The sequence below is a fragment of the Cryptomeria japonica genome, chromosome 4 (assembly GCF_030272615.1).
Source record: "Cryptomeria japonica chromosome 4, Sugi_1.0, whole genome shotgun sequence".
Classification (NCBI taxonomy): Eukaryota; Viridiplantae; Streptophyta; class Pinopsida; order Cupressales; family Cupressaceae; genus Cryptomeria; species Cryptomeria japonica.
In genome coordinates this window covers 174,459,368-174,473,759 of record NC_081408.1, presented here as the reverse complement: position 1 = coordinate 174,473,759, position 14,392 = coordinate 174,459,368, and positions in this window count along the sequence as shown.

The following is a 14,392-nucleotide window of genomic DNA, read 5'->3' as shown; positions in this document are numbered from 1 at the left end:
GGCAAAATATATCTATATTTTCATCAAAGCAACAAGGTTCTCTTCATCAAGTTTAATTAAAATTGCAGTATCATCAGTAAATTGGACATTACAGATCTCCTTTTTATTAGGTAAGGATATGCCCCTGACAGGAGGAGTGACAGAAGAGTCTTTGAGTAGGTAGAACATTGCATCAGTAGCTAGAACAAATAGGGCTGGGGCTAAGGGGCATCCTTGCCTGATAGATCTAGTTAGTGCAAATTTGGGGGATCTCATCCCATTCACTTCAATGGAGGCATTGGCATCACATAATAGTGTTTTGACCAGTTTGCAGAACCTAGGGGGAAAACCTAGTGACTGGAGCATTTGAATGATATATTCCCATTCCATTCTGTCATAAGCTTTCTCGAAGTCTATGAGTAACATAACTCCATTCTGACCTGATTCTTTTGCCCAATGGAGTGATTCCCAACATGTGATCAGGTTCTCTAGTAAATATCGTCCTTTGACAAACCCTATTTGTGTAGTACTGATAATCTTAGGTAAGATTTTTTCCAATATGCTTGTTGTCATTAATTGATAAGTTTACAAGTATAAATCAAATATATCTAGTAAAATAATATAAATATATTAATCTTATGTTATTTCATTTACTTTCAATCATTTTTTAATTTTAATATTATTTTATTTTAATATGAAAAATAGTTTTATTTGCATAAATAAGATTTTACTCACTAAACAGTTGATTTATTTACTTAAAGAATTATTTTATTTATCTAAAAGTTATTTTATTTGGTTACTTTTTCAAAATATATTTTTTAATTTTTAATTCAATTTTTATTTTTATTTTTGAACTAAAAATTATTTTATTTTATTTTATTTAAGAGTTATTTCATAGTTTTAGTTTTCTTAAAAATTCATTATGGATGTGTTTTAGTCTTTATGTACATAGAAATAATGTTACCTTGTTATCAATATAGAACATCTTCTCATGTAATGAGATCAAAGAATTAGTTTATATAATTACTACATAATGTAAATTTAATAATTAATTATTTGTGCTAGGAAGTTAATGGCTAGTTCTTATGGAAAAATTAGTTGTCAAATTTTAAAGTGTGAAATTATTTATAATGGTCATTTAATAATGTAATCATCCAGAATACCCGAACATAATTATATTGTGTTTGATAATTCATCCCACAATGATATCAAACTCATGGAATGTCCTATGGTTTGTGCCTAAGGTTACACATGATACTTTGTTTTTTTTTGCAAACCATGATACATCATTCCTCTTGCAATAATTTTTGTTCTATAAATCTACATTCTCCACAGATTTATTTAAAATTTGGAAGGAGCATTTTATAAATAAATATTTATCAAATGATTTAGAAAATTATTTAATCTTCAAATATTAAGAATTTATTTGTGTAGGGAGGAATTATATGATAAATGTGACTAAACTATGTGTTTAATGTGAGGAAAGTGGTTATAATATATTTCTAGCATTGAATTTTAAGAAAAATAAAGTAACGTTTTTATTAGAAATTTTGGTACTTATATACTAAACACAAAAGAAAGGCATTGAAATTACAAACAAGGTAATAGTTTTTGAAAAGATGGTGTTATTAACTTCAACATAATATTTGTATGTTTGTTCTGATTAATTAAAAAATAGGTTTTCAAGACCCGAAACCTTTACAACAAAGATAGAAAAAGAGCACCGAGAAGAACAGTGCAATAAAGTCCGCATACATAAAGACTGGCCAAAAGACCGGCGAACAAAAAGAACAGCTTAACAACAAAAAACAACAAAGAAATAGGGAAGGTGCTACACAGCAATTTTCTTTAGCAGATCCTCCGCCTTTATCACCAGCTCATCATACGTGGCCCTGACAGCTTTCAAGTCTTCCAGATCCTTGTTCGGTTTCTTTTCCTTCCTCTTGCCTCTGGTGCGGATTCTACGACCTTGAGCTTCCCCTGTTCCTTCAACTTCCAGGTCTAAGTCTTGGATTTCCTTATCATCATCCAGCTTGCTGATGAGGGTGTGGGTGTTGTTGGCCGAGATCTTCAGGATACTTAGGCTCTATTCAATGATGTTCTTCAGGCACTCCTCATTTTTTTTCAACTTTGGTAACAGTGTCCAAGAGGGATTTTTCGCTAGTGTCTGCAAGGCTTTTTCTGTCTAGCATCTCCTTTTCAATCTTCTCAAACTTGGGGTTGAAAGAATCTCTGATGTCTTCAACTTTGGCAATGGTTTTTTTCAGGTCCTCAATATAGTTGGCCATTGTATTCCCCTCCCCAGTATTAATGGTTTCCAGAATCAAGATTTTTTTACAGAGTTTTTTATATTCATCCACAACTTTCTTGTAACCATTAATGAGCCACTCCATTGTTTCCATGAAACCATGCAAACCCTCTAGAGGAGGGCTAGATGGAGGAGCAGCTTTTCCAGGGGTAACTTGTTCTTCTTTGGGGATGTGGAGGGCGGAAATAGTGTCGGAAGCCCTGAGAGTCTCTTCCATGGTCTCCTTTTCGAGGCTATGCTTAGCTTCCAGGGTCCTTGCTTGCTTGTTAGCTTCCGGTTCCTTGCCAGTCTCCTCTTTTTTCTTGTGCTTTTTCCAGGTCTGAGTATGGTTTTTTGTTTTCTTCTTCAGCAGCCCTTTAGGGTTCTCCTTCTCAGAGTCATCCGAGTCCTCCTCTTCCGAAGAGATGCTGATCAGGGGTTTGTTTTGAGGCTTTTTGCCCTTGGATGAAGAGGGTATTGTTTTTTTGTATTTCCTCTTCTTCTCGCTTTCATACTCCAAGACATCAAAACTATCCTTTGTATCAGATGAAGATTCACTATCAGATTCCTCCTCCTCAGAAAAGGCAGAATCAAACATCTCTTCCTCAGAATCCATAAAGGGCTACATCCGAGCAATTTTATTGGCCTTTAAATGGTCATAAATTAGGACCATTAGGCCTTGGTGCATAGCAATATCACCCAGGGGGTTCTCTTTGTAGGCCTTAAGGGATGCATTCATCGAACAAAGCAGGAAATAAGGGAAATTAACCTTATCATTGTGCCTAAAGTGATTCAACAGAACAAAGAGATACCCATAAACTTTCGTAAACCTACCATCTAGAGTGATATAATGCATTAAAACAAAGAGAATCTCCGGCCAAGGTTTGGCAAAAGCCCTAGGCGGGTAGTAGGTTTTGCTCAACTTTACCAGTTGTTTTTTCTCTTTCTCAGTTACCGGGCACCTTTCAATAGCTTCCCTGCTGACCTTCCTATCTCTGTAGAAGTTGCAACCTTCCCTAGTGAGGCCCGTTGCTTGAGCAATTAAATCTTCATCGATTTCAACCATTTGATCATCCATTTTTAACATGCCCTTCTTCTAGTTCTTGCAGAAAAGACTGGTTACCATACCATCTCGGCCATGGAGTCTCTCCATGAAATTTGAGAGACCACCCTTCTGCAGAATACCCCAAACCTCTTCCTTCTGTTTCCATTCTTTACAGCTACTTGGTTCATATCGCCTCCTATTTCCGCCGATGTTGTCGCTACTCATAGCCAAATTTTGAAACTTGCAGAGCTGAATAAACAGAGAGCTTTTGGGAACTATAACAATTACCCAGAAAGCGTGAGAGTTTATGGCATTGATGTTATAATCAGTGATTTTCTCATTATTAAAATAACTCGAAGTACTCACATCAGTACTTTTCATAATTATCCTATCCATCAAGAGTCTTTGGAGTGCTTCTATATCGCTCATTACTAATGATTTGTCTGACATCTTTGGGGAGTCCGCATTCACCTGTCCATGTAATTGCCTCACTTTTAACCGTCACATTGGCAGCCCAGTCAGCAAAGCCATTGGCCTCCCGGTAGATGTGGGAGATATGGCATTTTTTAAAGGTGCTAATAATATCAATAGCAGAGGTGATTATGTTGTGAATCGACCATGAAGGTTTTGAAGTCCTGTTAAAGCACTTTATTATATTATTTGAATCCCCTTCTATCCATAGATAGGGGCATTTCCATTTTTTGGCTAGGATGATGCCTTGAAGAGCTGCCATTGCTTCGGCTTTATGGTTGGTTTGGGTTCCAATAGGGACAACAACCATTTCCTTGCAAATTACTCTATGATCTCTAAGAATAGCTCCACAACCTGAAGGACCTGGGTTACCTTTTGTAAAGCAGAAAATCAAACCCTAAGTTTTCCCCCACTCCAAGGAGAGAGAAAGGAGGTCACTAGGATTGACGGTTTTCACTTAGGAGAGACTTTACATTCAAAAGAGGGGTTGAAACTCACAAGATCCAATCCCACACAATGAAAGATTGAATTCTAAATGAGTTTCAAGGGTTGAGACAGCAAGGATACCCTCTTTTGTAAAGAATGTGGATAGAAGGATTGAACTAGGAGTGTATGTAAAAGTAGGAAAGATTCGCTTGTAGACAGAGATAGAGATACGGGATGAAGTTGCGGACCTGAAATTAGCAGTAAAATGTCGAGACGATGCTATCCTGCAAGTTTGAGCGAAAGTTGATGGGACGATGGCGCCCGGAGTGCACACGGTCCTCCGAAAAATCCGCGAAACGAAGGGGGATCTGTTCGTCTCTGCACAAGGATTCCAGATCTTCAATTATAGCCGCGTACCTACAACCTACACACAGAAAAGAGAGGATGATTGGGGGGTTAGGGATTAGGGGTTTTCCTTCAGGTCAAACCCCAGTTTCAGAATTAACCAAGAAATGAGAATGCTGTAAATGTAAATGTTTGTAATGTAATCAAGTATTGATACCTTGTTGTAAGAATGTTTGTATTCTTACATGCGAAGGTGTAATGATGTTGTATGTTGTATGTTGTAGGTGATCTCCTCTTCAATGGTTGAATCCTTGTCTTGAATGCAACCCCTAGCCTTGAATGGAGACCTAGAATGCTCAATTGCTTGAAGGAATGCTTGAATGTTTGTCTATCACTTCTGCCTATTGCACACATATGTTTTCACCTATCCAAATGGGAGGGGAAATGTAGTTTATATACTTGTCAATTAGGGTTAGGAGACTGATTTTTCCGACCTTAGGCTGACCTAGGAACATTATTTTCCAAATTGCAAACTTGAAGACTCGATGCCCAACAAGAGACCGGGCCCAAAATAGGGCCAGGGACCAGGGCGCTGGGCACCATGGTCCTGGAGGACCAAGGCGCTAGGCACCATGGTCCTGAGGTACCAGGGCACTAGGCACCATGGTCCTGAGGGACCAGGGCGCTGGGCATCATGGTCCCACCTCCCGAGATAGCAGGGTGCAAGGAGGATCAGGCCAAGGTGCAGAAAGATGCAGTTTTTGATGTCGTAAACAGGTTTCGGGGTCTCCATTTAGGTTCAATGTTGTGCCGCCATCATGAAGACCCAAATGCAGTCAAAATTGCAAGTGTCACAATTTTACGATGCTACATTTAACCCCCACTTTAGCGGGAGTATAAGCATACGCCCATACATCCGGTAAAGTACAAGGAAACAACATTGAAAGACTTTCACCATGTCAAGGAGGCAAGATACACCAAGCCCCCATTGGACTAAGGATCTTACAACTTTGATTGACAAAGTAAAAGGGAAAATCATGAGGGAGAACCATGACTGACAGTAGTAAGGTTCCCTCACTATGAGTCATGCAAGAATAATACCAAAAATTTTCAAGGCAAAGCTAAGTTCGCCAAGAAATTTTTAAGAATCTTGAAGAGATATGGATGGAGTGTATGCCCCCTACATTAAAGCGATTGCACATGCCTCATCGGGGGTGATTGCTTTAAGGTAGTGATACACATAAGAAATGAGAAGGGAAAGGAGCATGTTATCACAAAGATTTAGCCCCCAAGTGTGAGATAAACCTAATGATAATAGACACAAAACACAAATCATGAGGTGACTTCACTTTCCTTGGGGTCAGTATGCTGTATGATAATTCATGTATATCATATGTATGTATGCATAATTGTTCTTCATTCCCCAATCAAGGAAGGTCACCTAGAAGAAGGGAAGACATGTGTCTTTTGAGTCAACATGAGAGAGCCCAAAAGAGATCTCAATGCTTTGCATCATCCTCAAGTAGACAACACTAAGGACAACAAATAGAAGAATGAGAATAACACATAGAAGAAGTAACAAAAGAGATCAAGAGAGGAGGAGAGAGTTTGTTGTGCTAATGAACTAGTCTAGCACGTCATCCACCCCCCAATCTTGCTGATCAATATTTCGGGAAGGCAGGAAACATGCTAGAGGAGGAACATCCAACACAGCAGATGGAGCTATCACAAGATCCAAACAAGGGCTATGTTCATGTTCCAAGCCACGTTGTTCTTGTCTAGGAGCTAAGATAAGTGCTTTAGAAAATTCGTTAGATAAATGGTTATCAATATCAACATATTCATATTCACTATCAGAAGCAAGAGAAGTAACAGTTTCATCATGAATAACATTTTTATCTATATCATCATCAAGATTTATAAAAATAGGATCTTTAACTCGCACAGGATCAAAACCATCATGCATCTTATGCTTAGGAGATTTTGGCTCAATTTTCAGCTGAGGAGAAAATGGAATAATACTAGCTGAAGGTGTTTTTGGGGATTGCAAAGTTTGAGAAGCAGCTGCACGAGCTCTAAGACGACGCTTTCTTCGGCATTCACGCGCAGAACGATTTCGTCTAGTCTTAGTAGGAAGTTGAGAAGATTGAGGAGGAGGAATGTTCTCATCCTTATCACTTGGGTGTTTAGGTTGTGGTCTCTTAGGTTGGATAATAGGAGAAGCGGAAGGTCTCTTCTCTTTATAAGAGGAAGGAGGAGGAACTGCTCCATATAAAGGAGGAATATTTGGCTTAGGAAGGAGACCAAGTCCATCATGATGAGGAGGTATAGGTCTACTTTTAGAAAGTTTATTAGACATAGACATAGTCACATCCATAGGAATGGGTTGGGAATCTTCTTGAGGAAAGACATTAGTTTTATCTTTCAAAGGAAGAACTTCCTTCTCAAGAACGATAGGAATATCAAGTTTGGGTGTTCGAGGTTCACTTAGAGATAGGATCATATCTTTTTTCCACTTTTGATAAGATTTGAAAAGATGATCACTTCGCGGTGGAAGAGATTGGAATTGTTTAGGCCAAAAATAATCAATAGAAACGCTAGAAGTTCTTTCAGCTGGTTTAAAGAGACTATAATTGACAGTAAAAACTTCACCATTATGGGGAAATTTCAAACACTTGTGAATAGGAGAAGCAATAGCTTTCATGGAAGATAGCCAAGGATAGCCTAGCTTCACACGAAATTGTTCAGATGATGGAATAATAGCAAATCTCACATCAAGGGATTTGTTATGGACCTCAATAGGTAATGTAATAGAACGAATTGCAGCAGAAGAAAATGCATCAAATAATTTCACAACCACATTTGTTTTGTCATAGATCACTTGATTCAATTGCAAAGTAAAAATAAATTCTTCAGTAATGACATTAACCATGCAAGAAGGATCAATAAGCACTCCACAGCAAGGTGTATTCTTGACTTTTGCAACTATATATAAAGGACCATCAAGTGCCCTGATAGTTTCACTGGAATCAAATGTGATGGAAGGTTCTTTAGGGATTTTCTGCTGCTCTACAAGGTTAATCACATTCGGAGTCATAGACACAAGACCATCAGGTGAGAAAGAGGAATCATTAGTCTCAATCACATTAGAGGTATGAGAAGGTAAGGGATCAGTAAAAATCTTAAGATTTTGGTTAGGAAGTGCTACAGATGTGTTGCCTTTATCATTCACACCTGAAATAGAGATAGTATTATTATCAATCAATCTTGAATTTTACTCTTTAAAGCAAAACATTTTTCAGTATCATGCCCAGGTTGATGATGAAATTGACAAAAAGATTTGTTATCAAAATAGGGTGAATTAATCTTTGCAGGATCTATTTGCTTTATAGGAGGGAGAGTAAGCACATTATGTTCCAATAACTTATTCATAATACTATGCAATGATTCATTCAAAGGAGTAAACTCTCTTTCTTTCTTGAAAAACTTAGAAATAGGAGGCACACCTGATGCTGCATTCACATTGTTGTTGGTGATGTTTTCATTGAACTTAACGAACCCTCTGTTCGGTTTAAACTTCCCAAATGGTTGTTGACTACCATCACCCTTATCACTTGGAGCCATAGGATTTGCTTGTTCCATTTGACTCACAGTCAGTTGATAATTGTGAAGAGTTGCACACAACTGTTGGAAAGAAGTAAACTCAGAAAATAGAAGTTTTTCTCTAATATCTTTTTGTAAATTAGAAATAAAGATTCTTTGAATATCATTGTCAGGTACTAGAAAATAAATTTGAGCACACAAATGCTTATATCTACCAATGAAATCAGTCACTTTTTCTTTAACACCTTGTTTATAATGCATTAAATCAATCAAAGTAACTTTAGGACTTATATTGTTTTGAAATTGTTGAATAAAAGCATTTGCAAGTTGTTGGAAAGAAGTAATAGAATAGGAAGGCAACGAGCAATACCATTGTAGAGCCTTATCTCTTAATGTTCTAGTAAACAGTTTTGCAAGCAACCTTTGGTCATGAGCAAAATCGGTACATATTGTTTGAAAGGTCTTAACATGTGTTAGAGGATCACCTTTACCATTATAAAGCTCCAACTGCAGGATTTCAACATGCTTAGGGGGGATAGCTCGAACAATGTCAAGAGAAAGTGGGCTCGCAACATCAAATGTGGGCACACTAAACTTAGACTGATTCATAAAGGCAATTTGTTGCTGTAACGAAGAGACAGTTTGTGCAAGATTGTTAATGGTCGCTTCAGTCGAAGAGTTCATATTAGACATGTTAGATTGTGATGGAGGTATTATGTTATTGAAAGAAGGTATTGATTGAGAGTAAGGTGGTAGGACACTATGATAGTTAGTCATAGGAGATGATTGGAAAAAAGAAGCACTACAAGGAGGAATGGAATGGTTGAATGAATTGCCCCCTTGCGTCATGTTCATTTGTGGAGATGTAATAGGGACACTCATTGAAGGAATGAATGAAGAAGTCGGATTGAATGAAGGAAGAGGGTTGATTGAAGAGGAAGGATTGCCCCCATGACTGGTGATCATAGGTGGAATGTTTTGTATTGAAGTAGTCATTATGTTTGATGTAAAAGTAGGTATACTAGCAATAGAAGTTGTCAAAGGGATAGAATGATTGACTTGAGTAGGAGGTTGTGTATAACCTAAAGTTTCGGCACAACTCTTCATAGGCATCACATTCGAATCCACAATGTGTACAATACTACGCAAAATATCAATTCCATTCTTATCACTTTGAACCATATGTTTTAGACCCTCAATTAATGAAAGAGCTTGACTATCGAGGTATTCTTGAGACATCCATTGCTGAAAATCATCAAATTGGTTATCCAATTTCGAAAGTTGTTCTACAGAAACCTCATGGAGAGCTTCTTCATCATTAAGAGGATTAGAGGAATTACCCATGTCCTCGTTAAAAAGGACATTCAAATTAGGTTCCATCTCCTCAATAATTAAACCTTGGAAAGACTTAATTCTAAGGCTTTGTCTAATGGGAATAGTGTAAGTAGGGCTTATTGTTGTAAAACTCATGCACTAGAGAGAGAGAGAAGATTTTGAATTTTGAAAATAAAGTTAACAAAATTGAACAATGAGATAATGATTATCCAATTTGAACTTTGTGAAAGAAGAGGGAAACACAACTTCCAAGAAAGGTAGGCACAATTGAAAATTAGGGCCAAGGAGGGTAGCTCTTAATTTTAATTATTATCTTGAAAATTGAAATCTTGAATTTTGAATTTATTTTCGAATTTAGAGGTAGCAAATTTCAATAAAATCAGCCAATCTCCTAGATTTAAGTTGTTAAATGAAATCATGACAATCTCCTGAAATTTCAAAAAAAATGTCAGGGACCGTGGCGAACGGAGTGCACACAATCCTCGCAACTTTTTTTGAAATTTTCAGGGATGAAAGTTATGATGATTTTAAAGCTAATCTAAAAAAATTGAGTGATTTTACGATCTGTAGATAGGCCAAATTAAAGTTGCAATCTCAAAATTGAACCCTACCAAGATTGTTGAAAAATGCAAAATTTGAATTTTGAAAAAGAGAGGGAAACTGAAATTTTGAATTTTATGATTTTAGAGGGAATACTAAAAGCAATGCAAGCTTTGAAATTTAAAAGTTGACTCAATTTCATGCAAAATTCAATTTTGAAAGCGGAAATCAAAGTTGTTGCAATTAAACACTTAATTTCAAAAGTCACAAATTGCAAAAATTTGAATAAAGCACTGAAATTTCGAATGAATGCCAACACACTTTTCAGATTTAGGATAGTAAGAAACACAATTTTAACACAAAATTTCAATTTCAACAATTTTTGAATGATTAGAAGCCTTAATCCAAGCAATCACTAGACCAACTTTGACTTTAATTTTGAAAGTGTTAGAATTGATGAAATTAGCCAAGATTCTGGATTCTAGCAGAAAAATACAGTAAGATCTAGCTCCCGAAATTTCGAAAAAAATGTCGGGGACAATGGCGCTCGGGGTGCACATGGTCCTTGTAACTTTTTTCAAAATTTTCAGGGATGAGAGATATTATGATCTTGTTGCAGAATCCAAAGTTACAACTGGTTTGGAGGTGTTTTGATCAGTGAAATCATTGGTCAAAGGTTGAATCAAGAGGGTTTTAAAAATTAGGGTTTTGACCCTTAACCACTTAATTTTCAGAATTAAAGCACAAATATGAATTGACAATTTGCAATAGAAGGTTAGATCTGAAACAAGCATTAACAATTAAACATTTCACAAGCTCAATTACTAAAAAGAAAATTTAGGGTTTTTATGCAATTAACCTCTAAAATTTGCAAAAGATCAAACATGGAAATGTAATTAAGGAAGCAAATTTTTCAGATCTAACCATGAATAATCAGAATTAGGATGTTCACGTTGGGTTCACCAAAATGTAAAGCGGAAAATTGAACCCTAGGTGTTCCCCCACTCCAAGGAGAGAGAAAGGAGGTCACTAGGATTGACGGTTTTCACTTAGGAGAGACTTTACATTCAAAAGAGGGGTTGAAACTCACAAGATCCAATCCCACACAATGAAAGATTGAATTCTAAATGAGTTTCAAGGGTTGAGACAACAAGGATACCCTCTTTTGTAAAGAATGTGGATAGAAGGATTGAACTAGGAGTGTATGTAAAAGTAGGAAAGATTCGCTTGTAGACGGAGATAGAGACACGGGATGAAGCTGCGGACCTGAAATTAGCAGTAAAATGTTGAGACGATGCTGTCTTGCAAGTTTGAGAGAAAGTTGATGAGACAATGGCGCCCGGAGTGCACACGGTCCTCCGAAAAATCCGCGAAACGAAGGGGGATCTGTTCGTCTCTGCACAAGGATTCCAGATCTTCAATTACAGCTACGTACCTGCAACCTACACATAGAAAAGAGAGGACGATTGGGGGGTTAGGGATTAGGGGTTTGCCTTCAAGTCAAACCCCAGTTTTGGAATTAACCAAGAAATGAGAATGCTGTAAATGTAAATGTTTGTAATGTAATCAAGTATTGATACCTTGTTGTAAGAATGTTTGTATTCTTACATGCGAAGGTGTAATGATGTTGTATGTTGTAGGTTTTAGGTGATCTCCTCTTCAATGGTTGAATCCTTGTCTTGAATGCAACACCTAGCCTTGAATGGAGACCTAGAATGCTCAATTGCTTGAAGGAATGCTTGAATGTTTGTCTATCACTTCCGCCTCTTGCACACATATGTTTTCACCTATCCAAATGGGAGTGGAAATGTAGTTTATATACTTGTCAATTAGGGTTAGGAGACTGATTTTTCTGACCTTAGGCCGACCTAGGAACATTATTTTCCAAATTGCAAACTTGAAGACCCGATGCCCAACAAGAGACCGGGCCCAAAATAGGGCCAGGGACCAGGGCGCTGGGCTCCATGGTCATGGAGGACCAAGGCGCTAGGCACCATGGTCCTGAGGGACTAGGGCACTGGGCACCATGGTCCTGAAGGACCAGGGCATTGGGCGCCATGGTCCCACCTCCCGAGACAGCAGGGTGCAAGGAGGATCAGGCCAAGGTGTAGAAAGATGCAGTTTTTGATGTCGTAAATAGGTTTTGGGGTCTTCATTCAGGTTCAACGTTGCACCACCATCGTGAAGACCCAAATGCAGTCAAAATTGCAAGTGTCACAATTTTACGACGCTACACCTTTGGCAACACCATCAAAATTAACTTTGAACCAACCTTGAGGAGGGGTTTTCCAATTAGCTTCAAGCCTTTTATTGTGGTTGAGATTAGGACCATCGGTGATCTTCATATTCCATACCCTTAAGATATTTTATTCCAGTGATTTGTTCGAGTAACAAGGACCCTCAATGATCCCTATATTTTCCTGAATAGACCATTGAATTTTCTGGAACACAATATCTTGATTTAGGGAGACATCCCTGAAGATTCAGTTATTTCTTTCTTTCCATAGACCCCACCAGATGTGAGGAAGAGAGAGATGCTACAAACATCTCAAAAAAGATTTAGTCCATTGAACATCCCAGGATGTGAGAGATTATATTCCAGGATGAATAGTCCATTGTATGTTTGTTATTTTGTATAATTATATTTATTTATTTTTTCTAATTTAGACATTAAAAGGATGTGAGAGATTATGATGAAATATATTCTATAATTATAATGAAAAAAAATTAATTTCTTGAGGATTATGTTCAAAAGTATTGCTCCATATTTTCTATGAGAATAATGAAGCATCATTTTGGTGGGAAGATTGACTAATTTGGTAAGTACCAAAAAGAGTACCTTCGTGTTGTCTAAATCATTATAAACATATGAAATATTTGTCATGTTTAGTGCAAAATATTTTGTTAAATCATTTGTCTGACTTGAACCTTTTTTATATTTATCTTCCTTGTAATTTTTTTTTAAATATTTGGTTGCTTTATAGACTATATAGTTTGTGTTGGTGCCTAAATTTTCTTAGTCTAAGCCCCCTTTTCTATAAGCATTTGCATGGGTCTCATTTTTGTTAAATTTAAATAAGTGTTAGTCTTTTGATCCTCCATATCTCTATCAATTGTTATAAGTTCCCAAAAAGACCCAAAATGTTCCAAGTCCAAGAGTGTTTTGGTCATTTTTTGGTGTTTATAAGAATTTGTGGGTTTATATTTGGACTAATAATCTTATTTCTTTGGTTTGAAGTTTCACCTACATCCATTATGACATAAAATCTCTATAAAATCTATCAACTGTACTTTCCTTCTATTGTTATGCATTTCCTCATTTGTGGAATTTTGATTTTCAACCAAACATAGATATTTCCTTCTACCTTGTTCTTCCTATTTTTTTTTGACATATAGGGTCTTTCAAGATGCTCTATTTCTTCATTTCTTATTTAACATATAATCCTCCACACCCAATCCTCACAAACTCTTAATTCCTTTCCTAATTCACATTTACAGGCTTTTAAAGTGGATCTAGACTTCTTCCTTATCCTTGCATCCACTTCCCATATCCTCTTCCAAAAGGTTGTGTGCACAAATATGGGGGACCAAAAAGTGGCCAACCTGGCCACTTTTTTGTCCATTATGCATATAACATGAACATGTTACAATGTGCTCACAATTTGCTTTCAATAAAAGAAAAAATTTGCATGCTTTTAATTTTTTTACTATTTTCTATTACAACACAAGTGTATAATAATATAGGTGTTTTATAACTTACATTAAAAAACACCAAGGTATGTGTAAGAAGTTGGGTTCACTTTTAGTAGAAGTGTCACTATTTATTTTTAAAATGGTTACCCATTCATTTTTAGATTGGGTACTTGTTCCAAAATGTTTGAAACTCATAAACCATATTTCTTGTTTAGTTTTAGACTTGTAAAAGAAACGGTAGCACAACACTTAGCCTTGGGCCTATGAGGACAAGGCCATGTTAATGGGAAATATTAATTTTAGCAATAAGGCCATGATAACTTTTTTAAAATCTTTTTAATGAAATTAAAACTCATTGTTGATGATGATATCTATTTTTTGAATATGTAACTTTATTATGATTCAATATGTTTTTCTATTTATTAATTAATAATGTATAAGAAAACTTATCCATATACTTGAAATGTGTTGGTTTTAGTGTTGCCTAAACCTATGTTCTATTTCCCATTCTCTTTAAACGAGGATAGTTCTCTAATCCTCTCTCCAAGCCCCTAGTTTTTTGGAAAGGAGCAACTTCTTCTCTGCAAATGGTGTCATGGGTTTAAGCATGAGGCCCACCTAGCTGGTACTATTCTGACTTGGGTTCACCTCCTAGGCCTACCTCTAAA